Genomic DNA, 17816 nt, shown 5'->3' with positions numbered 1-17816 from the left:
TGTTTTTGAAAATTTGACCTGTAAATGAATAGCTTTCTTTATTCATAGTTCATTTTCTTAAGTATTACGAAGTATATTTTGCAGAGAGCTACATTTCTAATAATTTGTCCTAATGAGTTTAATTATGGTTTAATATTAAGTGTGCATTGTGTGTTTTTTTTTTCTTCTATATTAACTTTTCTTGCAACTATAGGTAAATGTTTTCTAAGCTCTTTTCTGGGAATGTGGTAGCTTCTGAATCTGTAAATACATCTTTTGAAGACCTTTGCTTCAGAAGGAGCACAAAACTTTAGCCTAGGCTATTTAAATTCAGACAGTGCTTTACAAGGCAAGATATTGTTCCTTTGCATTAAAGTTTAAGCTAGATGGCTTGTGCAGGTAAAGTGACCAAAATGTGATATCTTATGTTACTCTATTTCAAAATGCATCTTAAAAATTATCAGTCAAATGATTTTACTATGCTATTACATTGTTTAGTGTAACGTGTATATTCTATATCAGGGTAGTATACTGAGACAAATTACTTCCGTGTGAAAGTTGCTTCTAATTATCATAATGTGTATACATAAAACCTAGGAAAGTTAATGTACAATGCCAAGTGTTAAGTAATTTTTGGCCTATAAAGAGCTAGAAAACATTATGTGCATCAGATGAGCAATAGTAAACTTAGTGAATGAAGGAAGATGCATTTGAGGACAGGAAAAATTATTATTACCGATAAAGGTGGTGTAATATTTTACTGACTTCTCCATTTTTTAATAGGACCAAGCTATGAATCAAACTGTGAAAGGTTTGAATATTGAACATTGTAGTTTGGTTTGCATTGTGTTAAAAATCTATTAAATATCTTATTATAGGGTATATAGGATAATTATTTGTCCTTCCAAAGGAATTTATTTGTCCTTGTAAGTGAAAGCATTATAAACATGGTTATGTTTTTAGTACTGAGAAGTAAGTTTCAATGTGGTTAGTTTAAAATAATAAGGTTTAAAATTACTTTTTGATTGTGGAATACGTTCAAGTTCTGGAAATGGTAGATTATTTTATTGTCAGAAGTAACTTCTGAATGGGACAATAATTTTCATTTAGAAAAAGAGCTTTCCAGTGAGTTGGATGAGAAAACTTTGTCCTGTTAGCTCTTAGAAAAGCAGGTGCTGTGAGTTTCAGTTTATTCCTTTCATCAAGCCCCTGTAGTGGTTGTATTAACAGCTGGAGTTCAAATTCATCAAATGAGTGTTTGCACTAATATGTATATAATCCCATAAGCTATAACAACATGCCCAGAAGTAGTATGCAAAAAGTTGTCTGAGCAAAACCTTTGTGAAACTTTGAGATTTTTGTTTAGCAGTCTGCTGTTCTAGTGGTTGCATCTAAAAGGCACAGAACTATCAATTTAAAATAGGCAAATAAATCATTTAAGTTTATGTCACTCCATTTGTTTTGATTTCTGTTTTAGATATTACTATTATTTGTATATAGCTCAAATGGCACATAATGCAAAAGCATATTTATGAAAATATATATATTTTTAAATAGTGAGATGCCTTTTATTTTTACCTATAGCTTTATCAAGAGCCTTTTGACCTGATCCAGAGCTCACTGAAATGAGTGGGTTTACTTTTTTCGATATTCTTTGAATCAGGCTTTAAGTGAGTAAGAGCACTGCATGTTGTTTCCTTTAATCTATTGAAATGCTTTTATATATAGCCATGTAAATTTATGAGAGGGGAGAAAAAATGTGATAAAATCTAAATATAGTATAAAATCTACTTGCCATTTTTGGCGTGTGAAGCTGATAGATAAATAAATGTAATGATGATTTGCTTTCTTACTTTAAAAAGATGCATGCATAAGTGCGTAAGTAGAATTTTGCAAGCCTACTACAATCCCATTGTTTTTGTAAATTACTCACCTTTGCATAAAATTTTCTGTTCCTCCGATCGTCTTCTCCCCATTAAACATGGAATGTTTTATATCTTTCTTGTAAAACATACCTACCGTTGCTCCAGCAGTTATGAATTTCTTAGTAGTATTAACATGTATCAGTTTTGATAATCTTACTCCTAACTGTAAATATATTAAGTAATCTAAAAAATGACATGCAAAGATTTTAATTCTTCTCAGAGATGCATTATTCTTTGAAAGATTCATCTTGTGGTTTTTTTTTTTTTTTTAATTCTGCTTCAGAAGAGCAAATAGATGAAAAGAGAAAGAAATGCTAGCTAATCTAAATTGGGAAATGAAGAGGGCTTTTTTAAGCATGAAAATTTCATCATCTTGTCAGCTGGCAGAATGCCTGCTGTGTGGATTCACAAAGGCTAAGAATTACACTTTCATGAAATTTTCCTCACTAACTGCCCTGGTTAATTTGAAAGATAACCCACTGTTCTAATTCATTCCTCAATTGGGCGGTGCAGGTTTTATCTTTGATCTGACAAAGCATTTGTGTTAATCGTTTTGGCCCTCTACTAGACACTCTTGGGATTGTGCTTTTACAATAAATGTGTCTGTGATAGCTCTTTAGTCTATTATACTTACAATAGATCCATAGAACTGGTAATTAATTCTGTACTGCTTTGGAAATGGGGAAGAATAGGTGTAGCTCTGTCAAGTGCTGCTGGGAAGTTTGTTTAGCTAGTTCATTTTTGAAGTGTTACCCTCAGCCATCAATGAAACATCCACGCTAGAGAATGCAGGAAGGCTGAAACACGCAAGCATAAATGAAAAAACTGGCCAACTTTTATGCTAAGGGTGGTGCTGTTTCTCGTAAAGTAACAGTATCTAATCATTATGATGGAAATTGTTTTACGTTTCCAGCTTGAATACTCAAATACTCATTTTTGGGAGTTTGGTAAATAACTGCCAACTGAGAGATCGTATTTTTAAAAAGCCCTGTAAACATCAGTGTTGACATCCATAAAAATGAATCTCATATCTTACTCAGCGGTTGAGATGGGAAGGTTACCAACTTAAAAAGAGCTGAATTAAAGATAACCTATATTGTGTATATCATTTGAGCAATATCAAAATTCGTACTAAATTCGTTAGACTGTGAAGCTGTTGTCCGTGAATCACCATCTTTTGTCGTCTTTTCAAATATATGCCTGTGGCATTAGTAGTATCTCTGTAGGCGAAAACTTGTTTTTATATAGGCGCTTTTTATATGCTCTTTGGTTAGTAACATATGACATCTTTAGTCCTGTTCATATTTTTAAAAATGCATAAAATGATGCAGAACTTAAAAGGGATAAAAAATTTGCGCAAATATCTCTCCAGCCTGTATTATGCTATGTTTTTATTTTACGGTCTTTTTCTGCTGGTCAACTCTAACCCATAGGCAGAAGTGGGTTTGAAGGCTATTGAACACTGCTAAATAACTTTGTAGTGTTCTGCTGCGAAAATTCAGTGTTCAATAGCCCTCAAAATTTCTCATTTCTTACCTGTGGTGGAGTGGTCTACTGCTTGCACATTAGGTCGCAGTATAAAAGCATGTTGGTATGCTAGTTCAATATCTTTGAATTATTTTACACACACACACACACACACACACACACACACAGCTCTTATGTTATTGCATATATTCTTGGGTTTTGCATTAGTATTTTGTGCATTTAAAAAGGTAAAAGATTTGTAAGCAAGGTAATATTTTAAGAGGCAATAAAATTCACATAGGTTTTGGGATAGCATGGCGCATTTGCTTAACAGAGCAAAGATAGCAGGGTTGGTTGTGAACCTGGAATCTCCCACACTGCAATCAAGTGTATTGCCAACAACCCACAGGTGTACACCACATGAACAGGTGAAAATATGATTGTAAATGACGGTGATGACTTTTGTAATCATGCTTTTGCAAACAGTCATGAGTTGGAAGCTCTTTTGTTTGGTGGTTATGTTGGGATAAGAGGCTTCTTTAGAGTGAGGGAAAGGTGCTTAGTAATGGCAATAGTTCAATATTTCACATACTTTTGTGCTGGTGTACTAGGGGTTTATGGGCACATGATGAAGAGTATGTAGAGGCAGAAAGTAACAAGGAGGTGAGGTACCAGTTGATGGTGGTAGGCACAATCAGATTGCTAGAATATGTTCTGCAAATAAGCCCAGTGATTATTTTGAAAAGTGCTTTGTGTAAATACATTTCTGAGTATTTTTCAAGTTTGAAATTACATCACTGTGCTTTTGATTTATATGTATGAAAACTGAGACGTTTGTTCTTAACATTGAAAGCTTCCAAGTCAAGCCAGAAGGGAAAGCAATTGGAGTGAAAGATAAGATTAACGTGGCTCCCTTCACAGCTTCTCTGAAGAGGGGAGACCCAACAGAGGGAAGGGAAGCCGGCATCAGATTCTCAAGATTTTTCTCCTCCCCTCTGCAGTAGCTTCTTCTTATTCTTTCCTTGATTAAGGCTGACAAATGGGTTGTATTTAAAACCATGTTTTCATTAACCAGGAGAAATTATAAATATGTCAGTTATTGAAGAAACAGTAGTCAGTATTCTACTATGTGAAAGCAGTGTATGTCTGTCTTTGCTGATGTAATTTACACTTACTGAATAATAGAAGATAACCTTTGGTCACCATGTATAGTGCATTTTGGGGATGAGTAAGCAGTTATTTGTGACAGCATTCATAGCATCTATTAACTAGAATTGATTCACTTTTGCAGGGCAGGTCATGGAGAAGTTACTATAGAGGAATTGTTTGTTTTAGACTTACAGCATCAATATGATTTTTACCGAAGTGTTTCAAAGTAGTGATCAATATGTCTTTACAAAAGGTTTAACTCTTTTCATTGGATTTTACTAGCCATGATGGACATGCATCCATCTCACTGATGGCTGAGTAAAACTGAGCGCGACTCTGTGCACTCAGAATTTCAGCCATTGAGAGTGAAGGAACATCAGCAAGGGAGTAGTATCTGTTTGCTGTTGACTTTTCGAGTGCCGAGTCTACAGTCGGGTACTGTGCTAGAGAAGATTCTTAATGAACACTAGGGATATCTGTTCATTGCAGAAAAGGTTCTCCAGGCTGCCCACCACTTGAAACAAGTTCTAAGAAATGGGGCTTGCTGCAACTAAGCGTGCCACTAGCAACTTGTGTGTGCCACCAAGTGTGTAATGTTTAGGTGATTGAATCACTCTAATAGCAAGACATTATTATCTTCAGAGGATTACAGAAAGCACTATCTTTGAAGATGCTCTTTTGAAACTGATCTGTTGCCCCAGCAGAAGCAATGATGAATTTGGACAGCAATTGTAGAGCGCGTTTATGCTGTAATGTAGAGATGTGGTTGCAGCTGTATGTATCTGAGTTAGCTTTGAATTAACCGCAAAGTATGTAGCTTTAGCATACTAGTAGCAGTAGCTGTTGTAAGATTCAGTAGCAAGGGCTTAAAATCTTGGGTGGATTTGTGCAACCTATGGAGAAGTCCACCAGAATTACGTCAATAGTTTTTGAGCAAGATGCTTTTGGAAACAGTGAGCAAGCGTGGTCTCCTTTGATACCTTGGATTGACAAAGTGCTGTGTACGTAATATAGCATTATGGGATTCACTTTTTCTGAGGCTATTTTAGTAACACAAATCATGAATCACAAGAGGATGCATAACAAATCACTGATGATGAAAGGATCAAATTTTCATGTTCATCATTCTTCTTATAGTAGTTTTTGAGGTATCCCATTTAGGTCTGTATAGAATTTTGCTATGTTTAATGAAAATTTGAATACAATTTCGGATGGAAAAGGATCCCACCAATCTCTAATTAATCTGAGAGATGACAGGGAGCAGAAGTCCAGCTAAACAAATTAAATTTTAAAGTAGGTCTAAAACCACCATTTATCATTGAATTTTGATACAGTTAATGCCTTATGTCTAACTTGGAACAAAAAACGAGTGAAATCTCAAACAATAAACTAAGTCTATATTATCTGTATGGTAACTCTTTTAGTATTAGAGAACACGTTATAACCAGCCTGCTAGGAGATGACACAGAAAATTGTCTTTTGATCTTGAATACTTGATGCTGATTGATATGTGAGTAGCTAGCAATACTTACAGCTCCCAAACAGCTGTTTCACCTTGCATCCCTCAGGGAATCAAAGTTCATTTCTGAACCTGAGGAGGCCACACTTTCCCTGGACATCTTTCTTTCCACAAAGATAAATTGATTTGACATTTGTGGCCTTAAAAATAATGGGATTATCAGAAATATTTTCTTAGGAGTTGCTAACGATAATTTCAACATTGGTTTTAAGAAGTTAAAACATCTTACCTGAAGCCTTTTGTTTAAGCGCCAAAGTGAATTTATCTGTGGTAACTCAGAGTTGAGTGGTCATATAAAAGAACAAAATATGGAATGTTTTCTGATAATGGAATGAAATTATGAAGTTGTAAATATACAACTGTAAATATAATGTAAATATACCTTCTGTGTATATTTTTGTTTGTTGCTCTCTTCTGCAGTTCACTTTGCTGAAAATTACTGAATAACGAAACAATGGGGTTGGAAGCGGGGGGACAGAGGGTGGAAAAAGCTACTGCTTTCGGTACATGAAAAAGCTTCCACTACATTTTCTTCAGCATGCTTTCCTTGGCATTGTAGGGATGGGTCTTTTAGGTATTTATTTTTCCACATTTTGACTATTAAAAGATATATTTGCATTTTCTAGTTTAAAGGAGTTAAAACTATCAAAACATATTTCCAGTAACTTCTAGTCACTGCTCTACTTCTTAGTAAGATACTCTCCTAAAAAATTAAATGAGACATTCCTTAAGTAAAGGGATTCCAGTGTTAGAAATCTCATCATATGCAGGGTTTGTAGCTAGAAGGTTATTTCAAAAACTTATTTTCAACTTATTTTAAAGAGCTATTTAGTTCTTATGGGTTTTGGTGCTGAAAGAGGGAATGGATGAATGTTTAAGCATTCAAGGATCAAACAGGTCAACAGCATAGTTCAAACTTTTCAGCTTGGTTCCTGGAGGTGAGTCATATACATGAACAAATCTTCAAACAGTGAGTCTGGGCAGCAATGTTTAGCTAAGCTCCTTTTCTATCTTTGTGTCTTCATTCATGCACTTCCAGATAGGGAAGGCAACCCCTTAACTGAGAGAGACTTGGAAGGAATTATTAATTTTTCTACTGCATTGCCAGAGATAAATGCACCAAGTTGTCTATAACATTCCTTTTATTCTAGGAGGAGACAATTCTAGCAATTCTATTTTGTCTTGTGCTCTTTATTATACTGATTGCCATTTGTTGCTCTTCTTGACTCATGAAGTCGTGAAAACCTGTACTTCTGCAGGTTTGTTTAAATTTAGGAGAAACAGATATAGAAGTTTTGGATCATCTGGGATTCAAAGGAGACGTTAACTGCTTTTAAAATGAGAATGTTCCCATCTGCAGAGAGAAAGAGCAAGATAGCTTTACATTGGGCATGGTTTCATAAAAGGGTTTTGCATTTGCTTCACTATCCTGTTCAAAAATCAAGGTAAGTGCTACTTTGTCTCTGTTTTCTACAGAGCATCAGTATTTCCTTCAGTGGATGTATGCAAAATAATTTTTTTTGTGCTCACCTATTAAGGAGATAACTGCTTTGTATGCCTGCTCTGGAAGATACTGTGATTTGAGTGCAGAATCTTGTTCTAAGGTGTAGTCCGATACTAAAGCTGTGTGCAACAGGTGTTGGCCGTTCGTAGCGTTCTGCTTATAGGTCTTTGTGAAGAGTTCTTGAAGCTTGTTGGCTAGATTTGTCTTCAGATTATCTTCTGTTAAATAGCATCTGCTAACAGACTTTGCCACTACTTTTTTTTCTAAACCATAAACATTAGTTACGCTATTCTTTTTGTTCATCAGAACATGTTTTCTGATACTGTCTTTTTTTTGCAAAGTGAGCCTGGAAAATTGGCAGTTCTACCTGTGCTGCAGTCCCCTGTGTTGTGTCTTGGCACACTGTGTTAAAGGCCCTTTTATTGCTGAAGATGAACCTTCCCTCCCTATTTCCAGGCTGTGCTGAAGATTATTGTCTCTTCAGTCTGCCCACAGCTGCAGCAAGTGCCAGAGAAAGGGAGGGGGGAAAAAAAAGCTGTCTACTTCTGTTAAAGCTGTTAAAGCAGCTAAATGACAAAGACTACTTGTCTTGATGATCTTTTTTCATCTGAAGAGCTCCAGTTATCCAACTATCTTTAGCCTGGTAGATTGTGTTATGTTTTGAATCTACACATATACAAGAAAAAGACATTTTTGAGTTTTTCCAAATGTGTACCAGGTTCCTACATGAAAATTAAGGCTCTGCAGAATTTGACAGCTAGATTTTTTTATTTCTGAACAAAATCATCATCTTTGTGTGGCATCTGCAAGGGAGGCATCAAGAATCCACATGGCTATCAGTAAAGATTCTAGGTAGAGATGTTTATGCAGTGACTGAACTCATGGCCTCTAAAAATAAAGTAGTTTTACAATTGTAGTAGACACTCTGCATGTTTGCATCTTTATTTTTAACCTCCTGTAGAATGTGAACAAAATCTTGATGGTTGAAGATCAATTTGTTTTTTTTATACTGGACCAGAAAGCAGTACTACTTTTTGTCTTATGTTTTACTTTCTATATTGGTGGTTAGTGCATGATTCCAATGTGGAAAGCCGGAGGTTTGAACAAGAGTGGATGTCTTTAGTTTATCCACACAGTCAGCAATGATATCAGCCCAGAGGTTTATTTACTGGCACTTTTTCTTGTGTTCTTTATTTGTCACCACTTGTCACACCCTGTCTTTAAAGATTATAGGCATGTGCTTGTGAAAGAGAGAATTTTTGTAATGACTGGCTTTCCTTTCCTAACGAAAATATGGTGTCAGCATACAAGTATTCTTCCTTTTCCCCTCATTTGATGGAACTTTCTGTATTATTGCCTTCTGCTTGGGCTATGTATATTTTAATGCCTTTTTTCAGACGTTGGCATTAGTAATACTATTTCTACTCTCTGCCATACCTATGGTGGATGTAGGATTGTGCATGTTTTATGGTTGGTGTATCTTAATTATTGTTTAAATTTTTAGAAGTTACTGGGATTTGGAAGAATTATCTGAAAGGGCAAAACAGGAGGTGGAGTCAAGTGGAACTGTATCCTCATCAGCTCTGCAGTGAGCCTCCGTTCCTTTGAGTGCAAGGCAACCCAGCTGTGAGGATTGCTGGCCACACTCTCATCAGAGAGAGAGAGAGAGAGAGAGAGAAAATTAACAGACAAAATTCCTCTCTCTCAACCCTATCCTTACACAAATTCAGACTTCTGAGTTCCCATACGTGAGAGTGTAACTTAATTTCCAAATTACATGATGAAAGCACATCTGTCCCAAAATTAATACCTCTTGAGAATATCATAATTGTATATACTGAAAATAATTAGTATCTGTAATTTGCAAGTCATAAATGTCTAATTTTTAGCGAAGTTGTTTGTTTCCATTTAAGATAAATTCTCAATTTAATATCCAAAGCAACATTCGATATACTGCAAAGGGACCAGAATTGTTTAAAAACAAAGAACCACCCCACCGCAAAGAAGATCCAGACAAAAAAATCGGCATATATTTAAGTCTATTCCAGAATATAACATTACATTTTTGCCATAATTTTATAATTCATATAATTCTTATTGGATAATATGCCTTTTTTTTTTTCTTCAGATGAAGCAGTTGATGCTGGATGGTCTTGCAATAGAACTAGCAGATACCAAATTACTCCTTCACGTGACCATCTGTCAAGCGCAGAGATTGAAGTTAGAATTTGAATTTGGTGAAATATAATTTTTTTATATCTATGTGCATATGTACGTGCACATACATATAATGGCAACAAGAAGATTAATACAGCTATTCAAAAATATTAGATTGTCTTCCAGTAGTTCATGCAGCGTTGGTGATGCTTTTTCACACTATCCTTCAGCATTTCTTTGTGTTTTTTATGCTTGTTTGAAGGCAGCAATTAATCAAATTCCCCCCTCCCTCTTACTGTTCTCTCTGTTTTTCTCTCTGTGATAGGGGATCGGCATCTATAATATCTTGTTTCTTTAATGGAGACATCTTTTTGGGATCCCTGCTTTAGGTCTTTGGCTTTTTTTTAAATTCAGTCGATGAAGTAGGAATAGTGGAGTAAACTAAAGTATGATATGGTTCTTGAGAGAGTTTCCTGGCTGGCTAAACGTGAAGTAGTTTTAGGAGTAAATAACCATAGTTTTAGGATTAGACACCCCTACTCTCCCCAAGTGAAAGGGACTGAAACACCTTATAGGGAATTAATCACTTGAAATCCTTTATGTTCTGACCTGTCTTTGGAGATTTCCTAACGAGAGTGGATCAAGCATCTTAAGAATTAGCAAAACAAGCCTATGTAATTTGCTAAGAAATGGACAGGTTACTCTGAAGTTTTATTTTCAAAATCTTCTAGTGAGCCCATTTGTGAAGGGCTTCATGAGGCTAGTGGCAAGATGCTGATAATTCAGTATTTGGATGTCATTCAGAAAAATCTTGAGCAGGAAATACCTGTTCAAGGAGAATCTGAGATCATAGTCAAAATAAGGAAAATGATCTAGGATTTCATAGGTTTTCATAATGAGAAGGACATTTAATTGCTATATCAATTAAAGAGGTGCCTTTCTAGACACAGATCTGTGCATGGGAAAGATGGCAGCATCATAACCCAGGCCTAGTCTCTCGTATTGGTGCGGTCAGTGTGATTACAGGCAAGTTCTTTCTCCAGAAAAGACATAGAGGCAGATTTATTCCCCCCTCCTCCCTCCACTCCCAGCTTAATCCTAAGTAACTTTTTAAACAAATGAATCCAGGAGGGAGGAGATGTGTTGTTGCTCCTGAGCCACAGGTTCTTCCACTTCTCGTCTTTATTCTCTAGTGATGGGACCCTAAGCCATCTGGAAGGGATCAAACAGGATACAGCACTAGGAGGCCATTAAAAACTGTATTTCAGTAGGGAAGACCTTCAGTGGCAAAAATGGAGGCAGAATGACATCCTTAAAGTAAAGAAACAGGTTAGTGAAAGACAGAATGCAAGATGGACCTCTCACGTTCTAGGAGGCCCTTGGCATGAGCTTTCTCCTCCGACCTGTGAAGGAGCTGAACTGGCAAGGCAGAAAAACTTCGTGGGCCACCAAAATCTGAAGACTGTAATCACAGGGTAGTACAGATTTTCTCCTGGTATTAAGCTTTCTCAGCTTCTGTTAGGGTTATCCCTGGGAAATGGGCACTGACTACAGAAGTATATCAGATGAGAGAAAGTCTGAAGAGTGACAGAATTGTTCCAACATCAGGGAATTTTCTGGAAGAGAGAGCAGTGTTGGTTTGGGACTAATCTGTTCACCTCCATTAAGGAGAGAGAGACACCAACAAGGGCAGTGGATGAACTGAGCCTGGACATTCTGGCTGATGCCTTCTTCATTTCATCTTATCACTTTATGAAGAACATTTAATACCTTAAGTTTTGTCTGGAGAGTGTTTAAAAGCTGAGTTAAGATTATTAAAGCTTAAAATAAGATTTCTTATTTTAGGAAAGAGGTTTGCTTGATATTCTTTCCCTTCTCCTTCAGTGCTTATGACTGAAAAGATGTAAATTCTCCAAAGTGTGGTGAAAAAAATCACTGCATTGCAGCTTATTCGGTCACAGTAACTGTGTCCACAGATAACTGTGTCCAGCTGATTGAGCAAAAGTGCCTGCCCTTAGAGGAGAAGCTACTGGACTACCTTCTAATGCTTTACTAAAACATTAACTTTACTTTCATTCCTCGGCAGATACTTCAGACGCTGTTGTTTGTTTGCAGGTGACCTTAAAAAGGGCACCAAAATAATGATCTAACTTAAAGTTTAAAAAAAAAAAAAAAAAGAGTTTTCTTCCACTCTCTTGCCTCTTTATTATTTTGAAGATATATATGGCTTTGGTGCTAGAAAACCAAAAATCTATGATGAACTGTGAATTAATAGAAAGAAACAAATGGCTTTTTCTGTTCAAAGACTCCCTTTGGATTATAGAAGTCAGTAAAATTGTGAAAGCATTGTAATTAGTACATCTGACTTCTTGGGCAAAAGTCCATCAATTTCTTCAGAAGAAACCCGTAAAACAAGTGCTAGTTGCACGAAGCCATCTCACCTTTATGAGATACCAGCATGCCTTGACCATGCATGTTCCCTTTGAGACTTTCCTCTATATTCTTTCATAGAGGTAAATAAGTTCCTTCATTTCCCATTCTGTTGTTTCTTCTTGTTTTCCATATTGGATGCTCAGTAGAGATCTTCCATACCTTTCTGTTTCTAGAGGCGTATATCAACAGATCACCGGTTCTCTTCACGTAGCTTTTTTTTTTGGGGGGGGGGGGGAGGGGGAATGATATATGCTAAACTGCCTAATAATTAAGTATATTCTCAAATATTTAATGCTATCTAATATTGGTATTTCATTATTATGGATAATGCTTAAAAATACCTGCATTTTAGAAAGCTTTAATCATGTCGTAGTAGGATAGTAGTTGGATAATTCTTCCACCTTTCCTCAGAAAGTTAGAATGTGACTAGAAAGTAGTTAAATGGGAGAAAATCCTTCTTGATTTTCACAGTGTAAGACTTGTTCTTGAATTGGAGAAGGAAAAAAGTAAAGGGATCCTTTTCGATGAAGTTGTACTTCATACTAACACATTAGCTTTTAGGGAAATGTTTCTTACTGCTGAATTACTTTGTTGTACTGTTGTAATTTGTTGTGCCTAAAGGAGGATGTAGGTGCTAGTACTTGTTTTCTCTGGTTAGTTGTTGGTCTGTGTTGTTTTTTTTTTTAAACCCAGCAACCGTTTTGTAGAGCAAAGTTTTGTTAAAGACACCAGGTTATAAAAGCTCTGCTACTTCTTCAGAGAGCTTTGGGGCCATCCTCTGATATATAATTGCTTTTACATCTTTTGCAAGAGAACGACTAGAATGTGCTTTTCTCGAACTTAACAGTTTGGGCAATTTTCTGTAATCCAGTAAATACAAATTGTACCCTGATTATCTATCTACGTCTGTCAAGCAAATTTTAATGGATGAATGAATGAGTCAAATTCAATGCATGGGAATATACAAATGTGGAAAATATGGGTCTAATTATAAGGCTGCTAAATTTACACAAGGTCAGGTAAACAAGGCACTGTGTAATGATTATTAATTGTTAATAATGCCTTAGGGAAAACATCTTTCTCCTCTCAACACCTAACACTTTTGCCTTTTCATTTTTCTGAAACAGCCAAATTGATCAGCTATTAGAAAAAACAAAAGACGTTCTTTTCTCCTATCTTTCTGCTACCCCACCTCCGTAATTGCTTACTAATTATTTCTGAGTAGTGAGAAGGATAACATGTATTTTTAGTACTGTTCTGAGAAATAAAAGTGCATTCAACAGTTACGCGTTCAGGTTCTACAGTAGAAATTTTATGAATAGATTCATTAACAGATAACTTTTTTCCTCTTCAGGTAATACGAGGAGCCTAGAAGCTCCTACTTCTTACAAGCTATCAGCCTTTGTCATTGGAAAGAATGATTTTTTTTTTTCCCTGTTTCATACTTACCCTTTGAAAACTGTTTTTAAATTTTCAGAATGGCTCTCTGTCCCACCTTCCCTCTGTTGTCCTTCCATCTCCCTCATCCACTTGCCTTTTAAACCTGCCTGCCTCTCTTCCCGTGTCCACTGTATGTGGTAAGATCATGTGGCTGTGAGAGAAGAAAGACAGAGCAATTTTCACGACAAAAGAGAAATAAGTTTGAAACGGGAAATCTGAGCTTCCGTTGGGAACAACCTAACTGCTCCATCCCAGTTTGACGTTTGCTGATCTAAAGCCAACCGGAATTAGTAAATGAAAGTTGACTTTGTTAGTTATATGTTTATTATTCTTGACTTTGGTTGTAAATTGTTCATAACTGCTTGTATGAACGAACAGTTAATTTAGGTGGGGATGAAGGGTCAAAGGTTGTAGAAAAAAATATCAGAAATACATTTCATAGTTTTCCCTGAACTTTTTCTTTTGATTTTCAAGTGTACTGCTCTGACATTGCAAACTGTGCATCCAAAGCTCTCCTTCAGTAGTATAGCTTTCTGTAGCACTGCTAAAGTCATAAAAGCACACGTTCTGAAATGAAACAAATTTAAACTTCATAGGGCATCATCATATGCTCATGTTTGGTTTAAATTCTGCGGAAAATGTTTGATCCTTGTTTGATAGGCCATTGCAGTGCAAAAACGTGGACTGATTGAGTATTAGCCTATTAAAAAAGAATTAAGAAGGGGATTTGCCTAGTGTAGTATGCATCTCTGACGTTAACTGGAATTGGATGCTTGATGATTCAAGGAACTCCACGAAAGGAAATTTTTTGAATAATGTCTTCTCTAGGAGACATAAGTTCCTAGTTAGTGGCTGACTTTCTCTGATAAAACTGGAAGCACTTTCACCTGTATAAATACATAAATCTTCTGTAGATATAGCTGCTGTATGACACTTTGTGGCAAGGCTTTCCAGAAGCTATTTTATACAATGTTTAAAATATTTCTGTTCTTCACTGCTGTGGTTTTGTCATCTTTTCAGCTTCACTGAAGTTCTATTTTGAATTGCAGAGAAAAGTAAACAAAATGCCGAGTTTATTGCCTGTGTACTTCATTGTCCACATTTTTAGGCTTTCTCTTTGTCAACTTCTGTTTTCACTGACTGTCTTTTGTTCTCCTTTTATTCCAGTTTTGCAAAGATAGCTGTGACAAAACTAAATGTCAAGGGGCACTGTAATTGATGTAAATTCTGGTTTTGCTGTGTACACGAAAGCTATGGCTATTTATCAAAATCCTTTCCACTTTTCTGAATATTTAGGTGTAGTATTTCTCAGTGTGAATTGTTTTTAACAGTGCAGATGATTGTATTAAACTTGTGACAACTACTGGATTAAGTATCTTATCAGCTTCTATTAAGCCTGATAATTTGTAATAAAAATGTTCCTTTCAACTAGTCTAAATTTACCCCTTTTCATAATACATGTATTTACTTTTTGTAATATGCTGGTGGACCCTCTCAGACTCTTCCTCTTTATTTTCAAATATTAGTTGGAAGTGCTGTTATTCTGCTGTATCTGTTACGTGTGTAACCATTTAAAAATATATCATACTTTTTTGTACCTATATTTTCTGTATGTAGAAGTGGGTTTTTGCCGCTCTTTGCATTGTTTTTTTTTTAAATCTGTTTTGTGTTTTTTTTTTTTTTTTTTTTTAGTAAAGTGCCCAGGATAGTAGACAGCATTTCAAGAAAGGCCTTATTACCACCTTTATACGGAGAAATGGTTACTTCTAGTCCTTGGTTGAATTTTTTTCTGCTTCTTTCTTCTCATTCACTTTTCCCTTTGATTAATGTATTATTTTAGCATAATTTTTGCCTTTCAGCTTCAGTCTCTCACTGCGGGCTAACATTTATCATTCTCACATCTCTGCTGCCCCCCTCCCCAGTATGGCTAATATTATCACTACTCGTTCTTCTATTTAGGCCTTTTTTCTAACTTTGTGTTTGGATGTTATGTTTCTGCATTTTTCCCTATTTTCCACTCTTCAAGAACCTCTTCTGCAATTTGTATGTAACTGTCACCTAAACAGTTTCCGCTGTTGCATCTTTTTGATTCTGACAGAAAGCCTGGGTGGTAAGCAGAGCCGTACATGCTTAGCAGAGGCCAAACTTCTCCGTCTTCCAACAAAAGGACCTTGCAATTTTGAAATGAATTATTTTTGTTTTCTCCTATGTCAGTGTTACAGTAAGTCTGGACTCTTTCTAGCAAACTGAGTTTGTTTAGGTCAAGCTGACCTTCATCTGAGATCCCAGAAGTTTTATTGTTTTGGGTTTTTTGCAGGCTTCTAATTCTTACATTTCTAATATTTCTCTTTATAAAATGAAAGTAACATCAGTAGGTAGACTCTGTTTAGCTTAGTTTTGTTACTTTCTGCAAATTAAATGACCACTCTTTTCCGTGTTTAAAAAGTACCTGTGAGTATTCACGTATACTCAAGCTCATTTGCCAATGCAGAGTGGCTATTTATTTTACAACTGTGGTACTGCAGGCAAAAGAGAATATGACTACATAATTTCATCACTAGGACCAGGCCTGGGGCAATTTTTGCTACTTGTTGGATGTGGGTGTTTGGGTGGGGATTTTGACTGATTTCGGTAAAGTAAAGGTATGTGGTCTATTGTTCCTGGGTTTGTTATTCCCTGTCAACTTTTATGCATATTGATAAGTTCATTCTGTTTTGCAAACACTTACTAATGCTATAATACGTTTTCCCATATCTCCCTTCTCAAATTTTACCGTTATTGATTGAAGATTCAATTGAGAAATGTGTTTAGAACCCTGCTTTCTGTGGTAATCATAGAAGTCAGTGGGAAGACAAGAAAATTGTATTGAAAGAAATTGTGCGCGTGTTTTGTGTTCCAGCATAGATTATCTCTGCCAAAATAATAGCTGTCATTTTGTTCTTGTTATATTAGTGGCCTGTAGCTTACTACTCCCCCTTTTGCCTTGCTTTTGTCCGTTCGTTTACTTGTGGGCAGAAAAATTTTTTGTGAAGGGCCATAATTTGGGGGGCTTTATTATGCTGATAAAATCAATATTTTGTTTTCTATTTAAATTAAATATTCCAAGATGGTGACCCCACTCCACCCTATTATCAAAGCTGCAGACCTTAACATTCAGTGACTTTGAAACTTGAGTTCTGTTTAGGATTTCATGTCATGCCTGTCGCAGGAGAAAAAGATGGAAAATGTATACGCTGAGCCTATAGGACTTCCTGCAGTGCTTATTAATCCTTTATGGATCATTTGAAATGTTTCTAGTTTATTTAAGCTTTGCTGCTTGTATCAGATTGTTCCTACAAAAAAAGGAAAAAGTGATCATGCTTTGAATTTTTAAAAATGATCTCACTTTCAAGCACAAGCACTTTTATGCTCCATTAGAGTTGAATTTGCCAAACTCTTACATCGCATTAACACAAGCTTTACTGGATAGATAAACGTGTTGTTCAGAGACTGACTAGAACTTTACCAAACTGCACATTAAGATTTTGTCGTCTTAGGTTTTTATCTTGAATATTTTCTTTATGCCAACAGAAGAGAGAGCCAAAATTATTTCATTAAGAAATGATGTAGTACAGTTTTAATCTTTTAACAGAATGCAAAACAGGAAAATAAAATTTTGGTAGTTCACTGTAAGACTAGAGAATCTGGTAAAGTTCAGATAAGTGTGCCATCTTTCTTTCATGACGAAACATTCAAAGTTTATGTACATAATTGTAGATCTGCTTTTTGTGTTTTGCTGTTGTTTTTAAAAGAGGTGATAGAGCAATAGAATAAATGCATTATAATTTCTGGCTTATGAAACCTCTGGACCCACAGGCAGGAGATGAAACTTCTGGATAAACGTATCTTGATAGCAAAATAAGGGTTAGTCCCAAACTGGAATCCACCGCTTAGGAGTCAGCTTGCTGTTGAACTCTCTGCACTTTACAAGAATACAGAGGCAAGCAGATCCCTTTGCAGGACTGGTTTGAAGGTTGTCATAGATCCGTATGTAATATTTTCTGTCATGGGCATGGTGTCGTTCCCTCTCAAAATATATCTTTCTTTGTTAGCATTTACATGTTGTTAGGTGGTTGTTGCAAATATTATTTTCAGAGAACAATAACTCCTTTTAATTGCTGCATTTGTCAGATCAAATTTTTTATAACATAAAGACATTAAATCTTCTAATTTGACTGTGTCCGTGACATGATAATATGCTATG

General features: G+C 35.8%; 1 protein-coding gene across 3 annotated transcripts in view; it reads left to right on the top strand.

Annotated features, from left to right (window-relative positions):
* Window positions 1-17816, top strand: part of POLA1 (DNA polymerase alpha 1, catalytic subunit) — a 217964-nt gene that overhangs the window by 103320 nt on the left and 96828 nt on the right. The gene's annotated exons all lie outside the window — the stretch shown is intronic.

The sequence above is a fragment of the Struthio camelus genome, chromosome 1 (assembly GCF_040807025.1).
Source record: "Struthio camelus isolate bStrCam1 chromosome 1, bStrCam1.hap1, whole genome shotgun sequence".
NCBI classification, from domain to species: Eukaryota; Metazoa; Chordata; class Aves; order Struthioniformes; family Struthionidae; genus Struthio; species Struthio camelus.
The sequence above is the reverse complement of the archived record's forward strand: the minus strand, read 5'-3'. Positions and strand labels throughout refer to the sequence as shown.